We start from the raw sequence: 20,268 nt of genomic DNA, 5'->3' as shown, positions 1-20,268 counted from the left end.
ATGACATTAAGCATCAGCCAAAACGTCATTTTTGCTCGACGTTTAAAACCTCTCGCCACAAAGACCAATCTGTAATCTCTGTAAACCTCACATTTCTGTACTACATTTCTTCTGCACTCTCTCTCTTGCGTTCTCTTTAATACATGAACATTGATTGAGTGAGTTATTGTAGCTGTGCTCCCATCAAAACTAGCACCCCCTAGAACGCAAACAAGCGATGGGTGGCTATGGCAAAAAGGTGAATATATACACCCACGATAATCTGAACATGATTATACACTTTGCAAATAGTCTTCTACATGAGCATACAACATGATTAATGCCCCCTACTAGTAGGCAACAAGTGATGGCTTATACGGCAAAAAGGTGAATGCATATGCACCTACGATAAGAACACGATATTCTCTCTCTATTATTTTTATTTATGCAGGCCGATCGGGAAAGATCGACGTGCTATACCTACTGTACTACGCGTATTGGAATCGCAGATTCATTTACGCTGTACTACAGATACACACACACACACACACACACACAGAACCGAGCTGAATATATAATAATAATCAGCAGCGGCGGTAATAATAATAAAGTGGGAGGCATGGTGCGGGAGGACATGGAGGGGGTGGGCAATATCGTGGAGGACATGGAGGGGGTGGGCAGGATGGTGGAGGACATGGAGGGGGTGGGCAAGGTGGTGGCGGACATGGGTGGTGGCGATGGTGATGATGCCGATGGTGCCCCATCCTCTCGCAAAAACAAACTCAAAAAAAGTGTGTGTGTGTGTGTGTGTGTGTGTGTAGCTGGGTGCTGCTGCAACTATCAAACTCAGGGGAGGCGGCAATATATAAAGGCACGCCAACACGTTGCCGTGCTCGACTACAGGACTTCAGCTCATTCAATACAAAACGGTGGTGGTCGGTGAGTGCATCGCAAAAACAAACTCCAAAAAAATGTGTGTGTGTGTGTGTGTGTGTGTGTGTGTAGCTGGCTGCCGTGCTGTACAGGCCTTCAGCTCATTCAATATTGCATCGTCCTACACGCGGCTTTTCCAAAAGGGTGGTGGTGGTCGGTGAGTGCATCACTTCAACTTACCCCTTTAAAGCTCAACAAACGTTTGAATGCCCGTCCTTGTCAACACACATCTGCGGTGAAGGGGACTAGCATTTTTATTTTTATTTTTAACTTCAAATTTGGAAATGCAACCCTTCAAGGATTCTATAATACGAAATGAAGCCTTTCTTTAACTTCAAATTTGGAAATGCAACCCTTCAAGGATTCTATAATACGAAATGAAGCCTTTCTTTCAGCATGCAAAATTTTGTTGTGCCACGTAAAAAGCCCCAAGAAGGGTTCCACGGTCAGGGATTAGGTGCACAATTTTGTCATGCACCTCTTAGGCCCTCTTTAAATGTTTTCTTACAAGTACTGTTGTAGAAAAGCACACTTTCATCACATAAATCTCCTAGTTGCGATAAATTTGATGAGGCTACGTTTCCGGTAAGAAAGCGCGCATGCACACATGGATGAAAGAGAAACATGACAAGTTTGGTGACCCCACATTAAATACTAGTTACCTAGTGTTATTGGTATTTTTAACGGGTGTATGCTATAATTGAAGAGTGTAACGAGGAGCGCCATGCTTGTCGACTCTGTGTTATCAAAGTGAAACAAGTGGACTATGCTTGCTAGACAATTGCACACCACGATCGAAGTGTAACAAGTGATTTATGCAAACGACATGCCATGCTAGATGATGCATATAGTGATACACTCATCGAAGTGTAACAAGTGATAAGACATGCCATGCTAGGATAATGTGTAAAATGATACTCTCAATCGAAGTGTAACATGTGCTTGTGCCTACTATCAATGTTTCATATTGTGATTAATCGTTGTGATAACAATCAATTGGAATAACTAATATGTTTATGTTTGTGAGATATGTGATGATGAGCACTGCATGTGTTGCACATGGAGGATCTTGTCTATATCATCTCTCGGATTGTTATTATTTCGTATGAGTTATTTTGTTAGCCACGTGTCAAATGATTGTACATATTATTTATGCGCGCTTGTGCACAACATTGCGCGATTGTACTAGCACATGTGTTAGAGGAATTTCAGTTACTTTACACTTAGTGTGTGAACAAGCTTTAGCATTTGAGTTATGAAAGAAAGTGGCAACTAGATTAACCTAGATTTAGCCTTATTAGCCTAGGTTAGGATCATTAGCCTAGGTTTAGAGCAAGAAGGGAAAGTAAGAGACTTGTGTATTCTTGATTGTCAAAAAGGTACCAAAAATATGGTGTATGTGGCCTATATACATGACCCCCCTTTCACACTATCATAAGTGTTATCCATGGACATGGTCAATTGGCCTTGGGCCCATTATTCTTATGAGACCATTTCACTTTATTACAAACCATCCCCACCCAGAAGAAGGTTTCGTCCTCGAAACCATTGATATGTACAATTACAATTCTCATCATGGATGGAGTATATGTCAATGGACTCATGTCAACTTAAAGCATAAGGCCTCATACTTACTTGAGCTTTCTTCATATTAGCTTTGAATTGTTTCAAGAGTGCATCCAACTTTTCCATCTCCTATTTTGCATTAGGATTCAGCCCTTCTTGCTTTTGAACCATCATTGGCATATTCACTTTGAACCCATAAAGTGCCTCAAAAGGTGACATGCCAATGCTCTCATAATGCGTACTATTATGAGCAAACTCGGCAAGCGGCAACCACTCATTCCAAACACCTTACGTATCATGGAAATAGTGCCTTAAGTAAGTTTCCACCCACTTGTTCACCCTCTCGGTTTGGTTTCGGGGTGATAGACGGTGCTAGGTGTTAAAACAGTCCTCATGATCTCAAACAATGTCCTCCAAAATGAACTCATAAACTTCACATCTCGGTCACTAACAATTTGTTGTAGCACTCCATGAAACTTGAACACTTGCTCCACAAATTGCTTTGCAACCATAGATGCTCAAAATTTGACCTTGGAAGGAATAAAATGTGGCACTTTTGTCAAGTAGTGTATCACCACATATATACTATTCCATCCCCTCCTTGTATGAGGAAGGAGATGTGTCCATTTGCCATCAGAAATAAGAAAATGCTGAAGCAAACCATCAGGCTTATACGTGGAATCCTTGTTTTGTTGACAAGGCAAGCAGCTTGTCACAAAAGTATACACATCATTTCACATTTCTTTCCAATAAAAACTCTTCCGCACCTTCTCAAAGGTCTCAAATAGTCCCATGTGCCCCGATAATGGAGAAGAATGTATCTCTTCTAACACCCTCTTCTTGGAGCTTGATGTAGGCACAAGGTAGACTTTACCTTTGTAGTAGATAATTCTATTACAAAGTTCAAAATGTAGCAAATCATCATGGGATCCTTGCTGTAATTTCTATTATATTGGCGTCACTTCCTCATCCAATAGGTACTCTTCTTGGATATCCAAAATCCAATCTTTATGTACCTCCGATATTGCCACATGCATCTACATGCCCATATGCATGACAATGCATCCGCCACAACATTCTCTTTCCCTTTCATGTAAGAGATCTCAAAGTCATAATTTTGCAATGTAGCCACCCAACTTCTTTGCTTGGGAGAGAGAGTAGGTTGAGACAAGAAGTATTGAAGCACTCTATAATCGCTCTTTGTAAAGAAATGACTCTCATACAAGTAATGATGCCACTTCTTTATTGCATGAAGTATTGCCAACATCTCTTAATCATAGACATGCATAACCATTTCCTTCTCATCATGCTTTCGACTCTCAAAAGCGATCACTACATGTTCTTAGAACAAAACAACCCCAATGCCTCTTTCACATACATCGCTTGAATCACAAATGGCTTCGTGAAGTTTGGGCATACAAGTATAGGAGCTAATGTCAACATCTATTGAGCCCTTTGAAGATCTTATCGACTATAGTGTCCCAAAAGAAAGCCCCTTTCTTAAGCTTGTCAGTGAGAGGTGCGGTAATATGAGCATACCTCTCTCATACCTCTTAATGCACCTCTTATAAAATGATGGCAAGCCCAAGCATGGGCTTGCCATCATGCATGGGCATAACCTTCTAGATGCAAAGTAGCAAACAAAACATTGGCCCTATCACTATTAGGACTAAGTTCAAAGTAAAGCTCCATCTTGTCAATCTAGTCTTTAAACTCCTCAACAGTTGAACTTGCACCCTTGAACTTGCTGATATTCAACTTATCCTTCACTCCCTTAAACTCATCTTCATCACCACCTCGATGGTGAGCATGTGGTCTATGCTTCCTTGGTCTAAAATTATTTTACCCAAACTAATTCATGAGGTCTACCATGATTAGGTTCCATCCAATTAAAATGAAGTGATGAGGTCTACCATGACTAGGTTTCATCCCATTAAAATGATGACCTATCTCATCAAAGTGATGAATACCCATATGTGAAGGATGATGACCCATCTCATCAAAGTGTTGTCCACTCATGGGTGGATGATGACCCATCTCATCAAAGTGATGTACACTAATGTGTGGATGATGACCCATATCATCAAAGTGTTGTCCACTTATGTGTGGAGGATGATTCCAACTTCCATTCACTCTTGATTCTTCCAAAACCATGCATTTTCTTTTGTCCACATTTCTCCCTTGCATTGAAGAAACCCCATTCATAGGACCATGCATATGGATGCAATTTTGCATGGATTGTCATGGTGTGGCTATCTAGAATGTTCATTATAGGTTTGGTCATATCCCATAACCACCTTGTTGCACCGGCATTCTAAATATGTTTGTTCCACCTTGGTGCATCTTAGGAGGCCTATGACTTGATTCAAGTTGGTGAGTACTAACTTGAGGTAGATGTGTAGCATTTGCATTCGAAGTGCCCACGGTAGATCCAACAAGTTAGGGTCCCAATGCTTGAGATACAATTGGATCATTGGAAACTTCTTTTCCGTTGCTCAATTCTTGCCTTAAGCTAGTGAGCCCTTCATTAGGAATTTTTTGGATCCAAAGAGGGCCTCTTGGATTAACTTTTGATTAGGAATGGACCAATATAGGAAGAGGGTTGGGTGCACATTTTTGACTTCTTTGACCCTAGGGGGCCTAGGCTTTGGTTTGCTAATGGGGCCTAATTACTACTCTTGTCTCCCTACCTCTTGGGCCCAAACTTAGAGGTCCCCTCACCTAGAATTGCGCAGATTAAAAACCCTAAAAATTGAAATTTTTTATTTTTTTCCCAAAAGTGGGTTTTTCCTCTCAAACTTCCCCCTAACATACTCTAGGTTTGGAAAACTCATTTTGAACCTCTTTCTTCCTCTTCTAAGCTCTCCATTGCTGTAGAAACTCCATACCTCTCAAGCTCTCCCTCCTTGTCAAGCTCCCTCAGTCTCAAGCTCCCTCTCCCTCTTTTTTCCTTTTCTAAGCTCTCCATTGCTGCAGAAACTCCATCCCTCTCAAGCTCTCCCTCCTTCTCAAGCTTCCTCCCTCTCAAGCTCCCTCCCTCCCTCTCTCTCTCAAGCTCCCTCCCTCTCCGTTGCTGCAGAAAATCTATCCCTCTCTTTAGTCTACTCTAGGTTCAGGAAGCCTATTCTCAAACTCTAACCCTCTTTTAAGCTTTCCATTGCTGCACTGAAAACCCTGAACTTTCTCTCCTCTTCACTCCTTTGTTGTAAAACAAGCTTTTCTTTTCCCTTCTTCTCTTTTCTTACCACCATGGCCTCTTCCAGAAATGTGAGAAGACCTAGGGAGAAGGTGGAAGAGCTTGTGCGCATAACACAAGAGATGAGAATGAAGTTTGGACTCCAACAAGATTCAGGGTTGGGGCTTGGGTCTACATGCAGCCAACCTCTAAGGGACCACATCGAGTGCGTCAATTGGGGAATATGCTACATCATTGGAAGGGGCGGCTACAAGGCTTCAAGCATACTAAGAAGGAAGGACTCGTTGCTATAGTGCAACATGTGGAGACCTTTACATTCAAGGCCAACGACCAAGGTTTCCTTCAAATTGTCAGTGTAACATAAACACAGCTTTAACAACATGCTAATATTGGATTTTTTGTTTCAAATTTTCTTATGATTCTCCATTTTCTTCTGTCTCTCTCTGCAGATATTTTTTCCTCTAATTATGTTGAGGAGGAACAACCACTCCAAAGCCTCACTAGAGTTTTCTATGCTATGTTTGTATCTCTCACAGCCCAAGTGATCTTGTACAGAACAATATCTTTTTCTTTTCTCACTTATATTTTATAGATAAATAACCACGTTTATTTGGCAAGCTAGAAGAGATCCCCAACCCCCCTCTTAACAATCCCAAATGGCCCAAACCTGATGCTTCTTATGCTTAAAGTTTAAGATGGTAAGTGATATCAAGACATCACTCAAATTTTCAAAGGCATCTAGGTCAGTAGGGCTAAATTGGTTTTGTCCTTTACATGTTTTTGTGCACATGTTCAATTCCATGCCAATGCACCAAACAAAAATAATGTATATTTGTAAGGAGGTACGGTCTGACCTCATTCAAGGATTACTAGGAGAGGGTTGGGAGGTTAATGAGGGATCACATCAAGGTAATGTGTACAAGTGCAATATAGTAGATTCTACAGTGTCTTTCAGGTTCTTGAAGGCATGCTCTATTTTGTACATGCGTCTGCACTACCAAAGATGGATGCAAAAGCACGGGACATGGATCCCACTTCAAGCCCTCAGAAGAAGAAATTATGCCTATTGAGATAGTTGTGATGATGCAAAATGGATGGATTGAGCGAGTGGCAGAGCAAGCAAGCATTGGAGCCTAGCAGACCTGCGTCAACACTTTAGCGTCATGGGCTTTGACAATGTGGAAGAGTCAAGTTTCAAGTTAACGAGAAGAAAGGTATATCTGATTCCACTACATGTCTAGAATTAACCCTTACACTTTCTGGTTATTGTGCCACTTTCTATATTTTAACAGATTGGGAAGCGTAAGGAGGGAACAACCATGGTCTCAAAATCATGGCAAATGGGGGACCTTGAATTTTCAGCAGCAAGCAGGTGCATAGCCCTACCAACACATAGTAGGCATGTGGAAGAGCTCGAAGATGAACTGAGTATATGGAAAAATAGCCTCTGTTTTGATGCACGTGAGTGATAAGAGTTTCAGGATCAAGGTGAAGGCAATGACAAGCTTTCAAGTCAACAAGGAGATGGAGATCAACATGAAGTAAATGTCACAAGAGGGGCAAAAAATGAAGGCATTATAACAATTTTAGATTAGATGACATGCTTGTAATTTTGTAGCAAGCTCTTTTTTAACCAATCTTTATTTAATTGAAATCTTAATATTTTTGCAAACTGTAATTTTTTGTCTAACGGTCTAGTGTGAAAAGACCAAACTTTAAATTTTAACTATAAATAGCCAAAGGTGCCTTTTTTCTCATTTTCACGCGATAGAAACCAAGCATGAGCTCACACTATCTCTTTGCATTCACATGGCTACCCACTTTGACAACTTCTGTGAGTTCCTCTCTGCCACCCCGTGGGCGGGCAAGAGCGAGCTCTTTGTCATGTTCTATCGTGAAGTCGACTTTGAAAAGTCGCTTGCCCTTGCGTCCCAACATTATGAGATGCAGATTGCATACATGGAGCAATACTTGGCTCCCCACTCCATCTCGTTTCCCCATTGCCCCAATCGATGGGTGCCTGTTGAGCTGCTTAAGTACATTCAACAATATGCCCGCCCCTACATCCAGTGCCTTAAACACTTCATCGACATCTGCATCCCCGCAGGAGCTTATTGTACCTTCAATAAACAGGAGGTGAAGAGGTTGGGGAAGAGCAATTTAGGAACTAGGTTCCTCTCGTGGCTCGCCACTTTTGCATTCCTCATCAACGACGATGAGGATTCGGATGAGGAGGTAGAGATGCCTGCATTGCAGTTGGCAGGGTATTTGAGGGATGACAAGGAAGTGAAGGCAGTAGGAACGAGTGCTGGTGTAGAAGAGCAGCTTGCATCAGAGCACTTTCCAGAGGGTGCACAATCTGAATAGTCCACTGTAGTAGAAGATGCGGGGCCATCTTCCCCACACGAGGACAATAAGGTGCTAGCAGAGCTTGAGATCAATCTCTTGAGCACCATTGTGGTGGAAGGTGAAGAATACTTATTTCTTCATGACCTTGAAAAGGCAGCTGGCTTGAGAATGGATGAATGCTTGGGCATTATATGCACGCGATGTGAGGTGGACCTTGATACGTCCACCAACCTCGGTCCTTACCTAGATAGTGCTATATAATTACCCCTTGAAGAATCTATCGCAGAGACAGTTGCTTTGGTCAAGGAAACTGTGGTTGAGACTGCAGAGCGAGCCCTAGCTCCAGAGGAGGAATTCACAACCTTACAAGACAAGCTAGAGGCTGAAAAGGATACCCTTGCTCTACTGGAGTAATGGAGGAGACCAAAGCACCAAAAAAGGATGAGGCTAAGTCCTCGATTGACCTCTTCGCCCCCACCAGCACTTTGGCAAAAGAAGACATTGAGCGAGAGGTAATAATCGACCTTTTACAACCTAGAAACATTTGTAATTATGTATAGGAAAATATTTTCATTTTTCCTTTGATTGCAGAGGGTGGTTGAAATTGACGCATTTGCTGGGAGAGGCGGCGCAGCAGCCCAAATTCGAATTGTTTTGGCACAGCTTCCCCAGCCCTTCAGGAGCGATTCTGATGATTGGATGACAAATAATGTATTTTTACACATGATTAAAGATATTTTTATCTTGTAAATTATTGTTTCTCATAAAATCAATGTACTCAACTTGATTATAAATGCATCAAAAATGATTCTGAGTGGCTGGGGAAGCAGTGCCAGAACAATTTGAATTTTGAGCCTACACCGCTGCTGTAGAGCCCAAATTCACATTGTTCTGGTATAGCTTCCCCAACCCTCCAGGAGCAATTCTGATGCATTGGATGACAAATAATGTATTTTTATACATGATTAAAGGTATTTTTATTTTATAAATTACTGTTTTTATAATAAATGTACTCAACTTCATTATAAATGTATCAGAAATGATCCTGAGTGGCTGGGGGAGCACTGCCAGAACAGTGCAAATTTTGAGCCTGCACCGCCAGTGCAGAGCCTAAATTCGCACTGTTCTCGCATAGCTTCCCCAGTCCTCCCCCAGGAGCAATTCTGATGCATTGGATGACAAACAGTGTAATTTTACACATGATTAAAGCTGTTTTTATCTTATAAACTATTGTTTTTCACAATTAGTGTACTCAACTTCATTATAAATGCATCAGAAATGATCCTGAGTGGCTGGGGGAAGCAGTGCTAGAACAGTGCGAATTTTGAGCCTGCACCGTTGCTGTAGAGCCTAAATTCGCATTGTTCTGGCATAGCTTCCCCTCCAGTCCTCCAGGAGCAATTCTAATGCCTTGGATGATAAACACTATATTTTTACACATCATTAAAGGTGTTTTTATCTTATAAACTATTGTTTCTTACAATTATTGTGCTCAACTTCATTATAAATGCATCAAAAATGATCCTGAGTGGCTGGGGGAGCAGTGCCAGTACAGTGCGAATTTTGAGCATGCACCGTCACTACTGCAGAGCCTACATTCGCACTGTTCTGCCATAGCTTCCCCAGTCCTCCCCACCAGGAGCAATTCTGATGCATTGGATGATAAACACTATATTTTTACACATGATTAAAGGTGTTTTTATCTTATAAACTACTGTTTCTCACAATTAGTGTGCTCAACTTCATTATAAATGCATCAAAAATGATCCTGAGTGGCTGGGGGAGCAATGCCAGAACTATGCGAATTTTGAGGCTGCACCGCTCCTGCAGAGCCTAAATTTGCACTAATCTGGCATAGCTTGCCCAGTCCTCTAGGAGCAATTATGATGCATTAGATGATAAACACTATATTTTTACACATGATTAAAGACTTTTTTATCTTATAAACTACTGTTTCTCACAATTAGTGTGCTCAACTTCATTATAAATGTATCAGAAATGATCCTGAGTAGCTGGTGGAGCAGTGCCAGAACAGTGCAAATTTTGAGCCTGCACTGCCATTGCAGAGCCTAAATTCGCACTGTTCTGGCATAGCTTCCCCAATCCTCTAAGAGCAATTAAACACTATATTTTTACACATGATTAAAGGTGTTTTTATCTTATAAACTATTGTTTCTCACAATTAGTGTGCTCAACTTCATTATAAATGCATTAGAAATGATCCTGAGTGGCTAGGGGAGAAGTGCCAGAATAGTGCGAATTTCGAGCCTACATCGCCATTTGCAGAGGCCAAATTCGCACTGTTCTGGCACAGCTTCCTCAGTCCTCTCCAGGAGCATTTTTGATGCCTTGGGTAACAAACTAGCACATGATAGACACTCCATGTTAAACAAACATGATGACACCGAGACATTGTAAGAGAAACCTAAAATTTTAATTATCACAAGGTTACAAATGAAAGCCAGGTAGGCTTGTTACAAAGGGGGGTTTGAAACAAAAGAGTTGCTTCAAAAAAAAGGTTAACATCTAAGATCTCTAGATTGTGTCTCGCTCACCTCGGCGAATGCACCAAGCTAGTTGCATGTCCTTGGCAGATATGGTAATCCTCTTTGCATGTATTGCAAGGAGGTTGGTATCTTCAAAAAGCCCAACAAGGTAAGCCTTGGAGGCTTCTTGCAATGTTTCAAGGGCAATGCCCTCTGTTCTATATTGTTCGAGAATCTCCTTCACTGTGCGAGCAAAAGGGGCTCCTCTTATCAGCAACTCAATGTTTCTCTGATAAAACTTAATTTCTTGTAGAGCCCTATGCCCTTGGCGCATCCTTCTCCTTGGAGCTCTCTGTGTTGTGTTAGTGCATTGGCGAGGTTGGGACTTCCTTGGCTTGAAGAGCTTGACCTTTCTACGCTTGCACACACTTGCAGGAACCTCCTCTTGGTCTCTCTCATAGTCTGAATCCTCCTCCTCTTGTTGCTGTGGTACCTGTGTATCAAGTTCCTCCCGGGTAGGTAGGGAACCCTGTCGTCCTGGTAGTAGGGTCTTGCCACCTATGGTGCTACGCAATGTAGGAATGTTTTCACCAACCCAGTCAAACTACTCATCATAGGCCTCTCTATCTTGATCTCTTGGGTGGCTGCATTGTGGGTGCGCTGGTGTTGCTCCCACTGCATGTGTGTGCGTGTTGCTCCCACTAGAAGGGCCTGCATGAAAAGATGCAGGGGGAAAGAGAGCTTGAGCTCTTGCAAGCACACGCACACACTCACAAAACCCTCATAGAGAACACACAAGGTGAGAGGCTGAAAATCTTCTTCTTCTTCACTCAACACTCAACACACCATATACAAGAATAAGAGTACACACAATATGAAAGGTACTCAACCAAATACATACACAGGTTCTCTATAGTGTGAACCTGACTAAATGAGCTGGCGCTATAACTATGCCAGTCTCTAGAATGGATGTCACACAGCCTCTCATCCCACTGGCCGCATATCACCCAAGATCTCACCAACCATGCCAGTGGTGTAAGTGTGGGGCCTATCCCCCAGGCGGGTCATCAATGTCCACCGCCTCACTAGATGAGCTCAATATCTCAACACTCCCCCTCAAGCTTAACTCCATCTCATGTACACCAAGCGAAGCCCTGAATCTGCGGAGCTTCTCTGTACCCAATGCTTTGGTGAAGATTTCAACTACCTGATCCTCTGTGCTGACATAAACAAGGTCAAGATCTCCTGCCAAGACCTTCTCTCTGATGAAGTGGTAGTGGACCTCTATGTGCTTCGTACGAGCATGAAAGACTGGGTTCCTGGCCAACTGTATACTGCTAATGTTATCACAGAAAGTGACAACTTGTCTATCCACACTAATAGACCCAAATCTGCAAGTAGCTTTCTCAACCAAGCTACCTCACATGCTGCCATAGCAGCTCTTCTGTACTGGATAGAGCAACCGTAGGCTGCTTCTTGCTACTCCAAGTCACAGCAGCACTCCCCAAAGAAAACATGAATCCACTGGTAGATCTTCTATTTGAGATACTACCAGTCCAATCAGCATCTGTGTACCCATGTACACATATCTCTGTCCCAGTCTCATAGAATAGTCCACAATGCAAAGTAGACTTCACATACCTCAGTATGCGTCTCATTGCATCCAAATGCGGTTTTCGTGGAACCTGCATAAACTGACTCACCAACCCAACAGCATAGCTCAAATCTGGTCTGGTGATCATCATGTAGATCAAACTTCCTACTATGCGCCTGTACATAGTAGGATCCTCCAAGATCTCTCCTGAATCTGCACCCAACTTGCCATTCTGATCCAATGGCACAGAAATAGGCTTACAGCCTGTCATACCATACTTGGACAACATGTCCAAGCCATACTGTCTCTGCAGTAATCCAATACCATGTGGTGACCTAATCACCTCAATGCCCAAGAAATATCTGAGCTCCCCCAGATCCTTCATCTCGAACTTCTGTCTAAGCAAGATCTTTACATCAAAGATCTCTGCATCATGGTCCCCCGTAATGATCAAGTCATCTACATAGATGACAACAAGCACAACTCCTCTATCACCATGTCTCACATACAGCGAGAAATCTGCATTGGCTACATGAAAGCCAATAGTGACAAGATATTTAGAAATCTTGTTAGACCATGCTCTTGGTGCTTGCTTTAAGCCATACAAGGCTTTCTTCAACCTGCAAACATGCTCAGGGTGACCCACATCCTCATAACCAGGTGGCTGCAACATATACACCTCTTCTTGCAAATCCCCATGCAAGAATGCATTCTTTACATCCATCTGATGTAAAGACCATTGCTTTGATGCAGCCACTGTTATCACAACTCTCACCGTTGCCATCTTGGCAACTAGGCTGAAAGTTTCCTCATAATCAATCCCATATGTCTGCGCATATCCTTTGGCTACCAATCTAGCCTTGTACCTATTTATGCTTCCATCACTGTTATGTTTAACTTTGTACACCCACTTGCATCCAATGGCTTTCTTGCCTTCAGGAAATTGCACTAAATCCCAAGTTTCATTTCCATATAGTGCATCCATCTCCTCATCCATAGCTTTCTCCCAACACACATTTCCAACAGCCTCATCAATGCATGTGGGCTCTACAACCTGCACAACCTTTGCCATATATGCATAGTGATGTGCCACATAACCATCATATGTAAATCTCTGCACAGGGTTCTTCACTCTCCGTGATCTTCGCAGCTTTTCATTCATGGCTTCCATAGCCTTCTTTACACCAGGTGTTCTCATAGCTGGGATCCCAAGCTCCTCATCAAGGCTCATATCTGAGCCACTAGACTCTCCATCAACATGAGAATGCCCTGCAGAAATGTTAGGCATACCAAGGGGCTCAACCACTTTCTCTTTTCCTTTATGTGATGTACTAATCACATTTGCAGGACTGGTATTATGACGCAGCCTGCCACTCCATGGTCTATCAATAGACCCACTAGATGAGGACTTTCCTAGTCCACTCAAAGACTGTGATTGCTGACCTGCATTCTGTGCAACCACACTTCCACTCACATCAGCCCCAACAGCTTCTTTTTCAGTAGCATACCAGTTGCTCATCTCATCAAAGACAACATCCCTACTTACCCTCAACTCACGTGTAGCAGGGTTATAACACCTGTATCCCTTTTGCTCCCTCAAGGGAGTATCCAATAAACACACATTTTTCAGCTTTTGGATCCAGCTTAGTTCTCAGCTCCTCATCTGGCACATGCACATATGCAATGCATCCAAAGACTTTCAGATGAGACAAATCTAGTTTTCTGCCAGTAAACCTCTCCTCTGGAGTTACATCATGTATGGCTGCAGTTGGAGTCCTGTTCATGATGTATACTGCTGTAGAAACAGTCTCAGCCCAATAGCTATGTGGCATATTCTTCTCTTCCATCAATGCTCGCGCAATCTCAGCAATGTGCCTGTTTTTCCGCTCAGCAACTCCATTTTGCTGCGGAGTATATCTGCATCATGTAAACTGTCTCCGAATACAATTCTTCTTCAAAAATTCAGAGAACTCATTGGAGAAGTACTCTCCCCCTCCATCTGACCTTAGGCACTTTATATATTTCCCTGTTTGATTTTCAACCAAAACTCTGAAATTTTGAAAGTGAGTGAACACCTAACTCTTCTCCTTCATGAAATATACCCACACTTTCCTTGTGTGGTCATCAATGAAAGTCACATAATACCTGTAGCCTCCCATAGATATGGTCTTCGTAGGACCCCATACATCTGAATGCACAACATCTAGTGCATTTCTGCTCACATATCTGTTACGTGGAAACAATTGCTTTGTTTGCTTCCCAAATTGGCATGCTTTACATATTTTCTACATACCTTCCACTTTAAATTTTGGCAGCCCTGTCACAATTCCTTTTGTCTGCATAGACTTCAATCTTTGCACATTTACATGTCCAATCCTTTTATGCCAAATGTCTGTGTCTGCAACAATTCTTGAACCATTTGCAAACATCGCAGCACTCATTTCAGGCATGTCTACATTCAATGTAAACATTCTGCCCACTCTGTTGCCTTTTGCAACCAACCTGCACTTGTCTTTAAAGTCTTCAACATAACAACCATCAGGGTTAAACCAAACCTGCAAACCCTGCTCAATCATCTGGCCAACTGAAACCAAATTCTTTGTTATGTTCGGTACATGAAGTACATCTGCAAGGTACTTCACTTTGCCATCCTGCATAGACAATGACACATCTCCAACATGGGAAATTGGATGAGCAGTGTCATCCCCTATTTCCACAAAACCTGGTCTTTCTGGGTTTTTCATCTCCTTGAACCACTCCCCATGACTCGTCATGTGGTTCGAAGCGCCTGAATCCACATACCATACATTATCTTTTTGTGCTGCATCAACATTTTCAGACATGGTATTCACGACATGCTGCATAACAAACAACCTTTCATTATCCTCATTATTTCTGCTTGAGGATGCATAGTTGTTTTGCTGCACTTTCCCATTCTGCATGTCAGCCTGCTCCTTATAACATTCTGCCTGCACATGTCCAGGCTTACCACAATAATAGTATTCAAGTGCATTATTATATTGCCTTTGCCAATTTCCACGGCCTCTTTGACTCCCCCTGCCTGTGAATTTGCCTCTTTCACCTGCGTGTTGTTGTTGTTGTTGATTCTGGGACTGTTGTTGTTGCTGCTGCCTGCTGGCCATAATTCTGATTACCTGTTTGGCCACCTCCTTGACCGCGTCCATGGCCTCCTCTACCTCGTCCTCTTTCTGAACTCGTGTAGAAGGCCTGTTGCTCTGAACTATTTTTGCTTTGTGAAGACTGTTGGTCTTCACCCAAGCTCTTCTCGATAATCAGCATAGACACCAAATCTGTAAAGTTGGGAATGTTTTCCCGAGTCTGAATGGACGTCTTGAACGCCTTGTATTGTGGCCTGAGACCACGTAGATAGACTTCCACCTTGTCATCATCATCTACTGACACACCAATAGATGCAAGGGATTCCACAATACCCTTTATCTTCAGCACATAGTCATTCACAGACATGCTCTTTTTCTCCACAGTATGAAGTTCATTCTTCAACTGTATCTTACATGCCTTGGTATTTATTTCATAGAGCTTTACCAAGGTGTCCCACGCCTCCTTGGTTCCAGTCTTTAAACTCTTTCACATCTGCAGCCAGTCAGATTTATATCCGGTATCTCTGGTGCCTCTTCATGCTCACCTTCTATGTAGTCCCAATAGCCTTTTCCCACCCATCAGGAAATTCGTCAACCTGAACCTCCAAGCATGGAAGTTATTCTTATCAAGCTTCTCAGCCACAATCTGGGTTATCCCATCATTTGACATCTTGCCAAACACACAATTTTACCAGAAACAACACTTTGGTTTTTCTGCACAAACTGCTGTATTTTCTGCAGCGGTACTATAGTACTCAAATGTCACAACCAGTGACTTCAATGTGCATACATACACCCAATGGCAACTGTAGACCTCTTTGCAGCACCCACAGTGTCTGCATAGTCAATCTGTCTTCCTGCAGTTCTTAAAATAGAGTTCTGCGGAGAATCGATGACTTACCCGCAGTGCTCGAAATCGCCTGCTTTCTAAAAAACGGAGGTCCAGACACGCCCGAAACGCATTTTCGGCCCAGAAAATTATTGTCCAATAGGATAGTATAGTTGCCCTATAGCTTTACTCCCGCGAAGAAAGCTCCTCAATCAAAGATTGTTTGCCGGTGCCTCCCGTAGAGCTCCCGACAAGGGTGTAGTCACCAACACAAATAGGGAAGAGTAGTTGAAGCTCTTACCCTCGTACCACTTCCTGTGGTTCTCTTGCTTGCAGCTCAGCCCTTAGCACGAACCAAGCTCTGATACCATGAAAAAATGCAGGGGGGAAGAGAGCTTGAGCTCTTGCAAGCACACACACACACTCACAAAACCCTAATAGAGAACACACAAGGTGAGAGGCTGAAAATCTTCTTCTTCTTCACTCAACACACCATATACAAGAATAAGAGTACACACAATATGAAAGGTACTCAGCCAAATACATACACGGGTTCTCTATAGTGTCAACCCGACTAAATGAGCTGGCGCTATAACTATGCCAGTCTCTAGAATGGCTGTCACACAGCCTGTCATCCCACTGGCCGCATATCACCCAAGATCTCACCAACCATGCCAGTGGTGTAAGTGTGGGGCCTATCCCCCAGGCGAGTCATCAGTGTCCAACGCCTCACTAGATGAGCTCGATATCTCAACACTGCATGTGTGTGGGCTGGTGTTGCTATGGGAGGAGGGTTGGGGACTCTGGTGATCCCATTGGGCATGTCCTAGAATCTAAGGGTTCACTCTCTTCCGTGGTGTTGCCAATATGTGGTCGTTGGGTGTCTTGCACTGTGTTTTGTGAAGGCATGGTAACACGTGCGGTGTTCTTGGTGCATGCCATATCCATGTACGACTATGCTAACGTGGTGATGTGCTGGTGTCCTTACGTGGGTGTCTACGTAAGGACTTCAGCAGTTCAAGCTCTGTAAAAAAGTGAAATGAAAATGAAGTGAGAGAAGGAACTATTAATAGTTTTTTTTAAGGGGAAAAAAAAACCTAACTAAACTTATTTTCTTAGCCTTATTACATCTAGATTTATGCTGGTGCGTGCACAACCCAACGCCTCCCTTGTCTCCTCATTCGTGCATGCCAAGCACCATGCCTATGGGGAGCATTGGTCTGCAACCATTCAAGCCGAGCATGACTTTTTGCAGCCTTGCGTGCCTCTTGCGCAAGGTTAGATTGTTGGGCCCGCTCCCTAACCAATACCCTTCCAAAGGTTGTGCGATAAAACCAATTGAACATCTCTTGTAGATAGTTTGTACGTGTTCCTCCTACAGAAGCTCCACCTCCATGTCTTGTATTTTTGAAATAAACCCCTCTTGCTTTATAATGTGATCTCTCCATCCCTTGGGTACTCCACATGTCAAGCGATCCATACTTGTTTATGAAATACACACCATGCGCATAAACTATGTGCTTACACATGATAATAGAATTTAATTAGAAAAAGTCAAGGTTAAAACACCAATTTATTTTTTATTGTATAACTTACCATATAGTGTGTTACTTTACTCTCTCCCCAAGCACCTAGCACACTTTTGGTGAACACTTTTGCATTCACGAGCACCATTTGGCGTTGCTTTGAGTCGTTTGATAAGTTCCTCTAGCCTTTGAATCTTTGCATCCTTCTCCACATTCTCTACGAGGATCTCTTTCATTTTATCTGATGATGTTTTAAGTCCTTCTTGACATTATAAATGGCTGAATTGTGATGCTTGCAATTGAGATTGGAGAATATGGGTTTGCCAAGCTCCACTTGTAGTCAATCTTCTGCAGTATCCTAACAAGCCAAGCTCTCCTTCACCAACAAATTGCATAAAAGATGATAAATTGTGGAAAGGAGGGTTTTCTCTTAATGGAGGGTCAACTGGATAGAGATGCCCATCAACCCAAATATCTACATTTTTCTCCTTAGCTATCCTATGAGCTGCTTGGAAAGATTGTGCATCAATAGGATGGGTTTTTTTAGAGCTGCCAGGAATACAAATGTGTAAATCAACCTTCCATTTTCTAGCTTCACAAGGGGCTACACACATAGCTTCCAAAGGCTCCATAGCTAAGCAGAGGAAGAAGCTAAAGCAGAGAGATCCTCATAGGTAGAGAGAGAGAGAGAGAGAGAGAGAGAGAGAGAGAGAGAGACTGGTAAGTTTTGCTGTTGCAGGTTTAACACAAATCCGTTTTTCTAAGTAGAAAATGATATTTTTGATATACAAATATACTAACATGGAGTTTTTCATCAATAAATTACATTTATGAGAAAAATTAAAAAATAATAATTTTTGGGGTCCCTATAATTTTGAGATCTCATGGATGTAGTGGTTCTTGACAGTTAGTTATGTTTATGGGGTTGTGGGGACCTGACAGTTAGTTATGGATGTACTGGCTCCTGATGACAGGCTTCTGACGTGACCCTTGAATTACAAGCTTTTTGGAGGAAAAATTTTATTTTCATCATACATATTGGTTGGGTGATGTTTTTTCCACCTCAAAATGAAAAAAAAATAAAAAATATATTTTTTAAACTTTTTGGGGCCCACCTAAATACGAGAATCCTTAGGAGGCACTTTTTGGGTCCAAAAATTTCCTTATGTCCTTAATGTCAACAAACCCATTATGCAAAGTGTCACTAACTCTTTGGAATTGTTGATTCATGGCTACAAATCTTTGATCCAAGCGGTTAAAGAATTTTTTCTCAGTTGCATCATCTTGGGATTTTTAGAATATTCCAATTAGACAAGCAATTGTTGTTGGAATTGAGTTCTTAATAGCTTGAATTGTAGCCCTTAGTACAATCTTTCAAGATATGCATAACCCTTCAAATCATCTATGTCTATTGTGGATTGAATTAGGATTTCAGGTTGCACATATGCATGGATTTTGACCAAATTTCAGCAGCATCTCCTTTGTTTTTACAACCAAATCTCAATACAAACTCGATTGAAAATCAAAGGAAACACTATATTACATGCTTCACCACAAATAACATCATCAAAATTATGGTTCAAATACAACGTGATCATTCCATCGTCTTCATCTTCATGTCCTAAGTCTACCCATGCTTGTTTGCATATTCCACTTCTTATGTCCAATACTTCCAAAGTAAACCTGGTTGACAACACCAACGTAGTCCTATACTATTTTCTTATTTTTTGGTTTTGGTTATTTGTTTTTATTTTGAAATTCTTAAAATTTTTTAATTTTCCTGTTTTTTCAAAAGAAAATAAAATCACACACACACACACACACACACACACACCCCTACTCTCACCTCATAGTAAGCCACTGAAGGTAACCACGCTTGTCATTGAAATCATCATCAAATAAGAACGAGTCTATCCAAGAAGGTGAAGTTTCCATGAACTACCATCATGCCTCTGCATTTAAAGCATGCATCCTACTCGCAATGTAAGAGACACTAGTACTACTAAACTATGAAAGGGCAGGTGAGCTCTAAGACTATCTCTCCTTATACTAGCTACAGAACCTATCACATTGTCTCCCAAAAAGAGCATACCCATGGTAAAAGGATATCATAAATAGACGGAGCCATCTCATCATCGTGTGCTTGTCTCAATTGCTTCATTATTCATATGCAGCATTGGGGGACCGGGGAAGGGGGGGTCACTCATAAATATATAAGCGTCGCATGTGGGTTCAATAAAAGGGATTTTTAAAATCCTTTTCAACACATTTTTTTACATATATAAGCGTACCATTTAAAGGGGGTATTCATAGATTGAATAGGAAAAGGGTGTGTTTTAATCATTAAACATTCACAGATAAGGGGTTTTTTAAGTAGGTCTTGAATGCACATGATTCAAAGGGTTTACATATAGTGAACCCCCCGAGTACTCAGCTCCTAACTGGTCGAAAAACACTTCCTACATCATGTCAAGCCCGGTGTGACTCCTATTGTCCATCTAACAAAGCTATCTCCATAATATCAAAAATATGTTCAACACTACCATCAAATATAAGAGGCTCCACAAAGCATCCTCCTCTCACATCTCACACATAGAAACAGTGTGGAACTGAAGTAAAAATAAGTGTACAAAGTACACCACATCAGCACTCTCCTTTGAAGGCATAAAAATATCATGAATGAGTTTGAAA

The sequence above is a fragment of the Cibotium barometz genome, chromosome 8 (assembly GCF_041138505.1).
Source record: "Cibotium barometz isolate CiBa-2024 chromosome 8, ASM4113850v1, whole genome shotgun sequence".
In the NCBI taxonomy this organism is placed as follows: Eukaryota; Viridiplantae; Streptophyta; class Polypodiopsida; order Cyatheales; family Cibotiaceae; genus Cibotium; species Cibotium barometz.
This window is presented reverse-complemented; position numbering follows the sequence as displayed.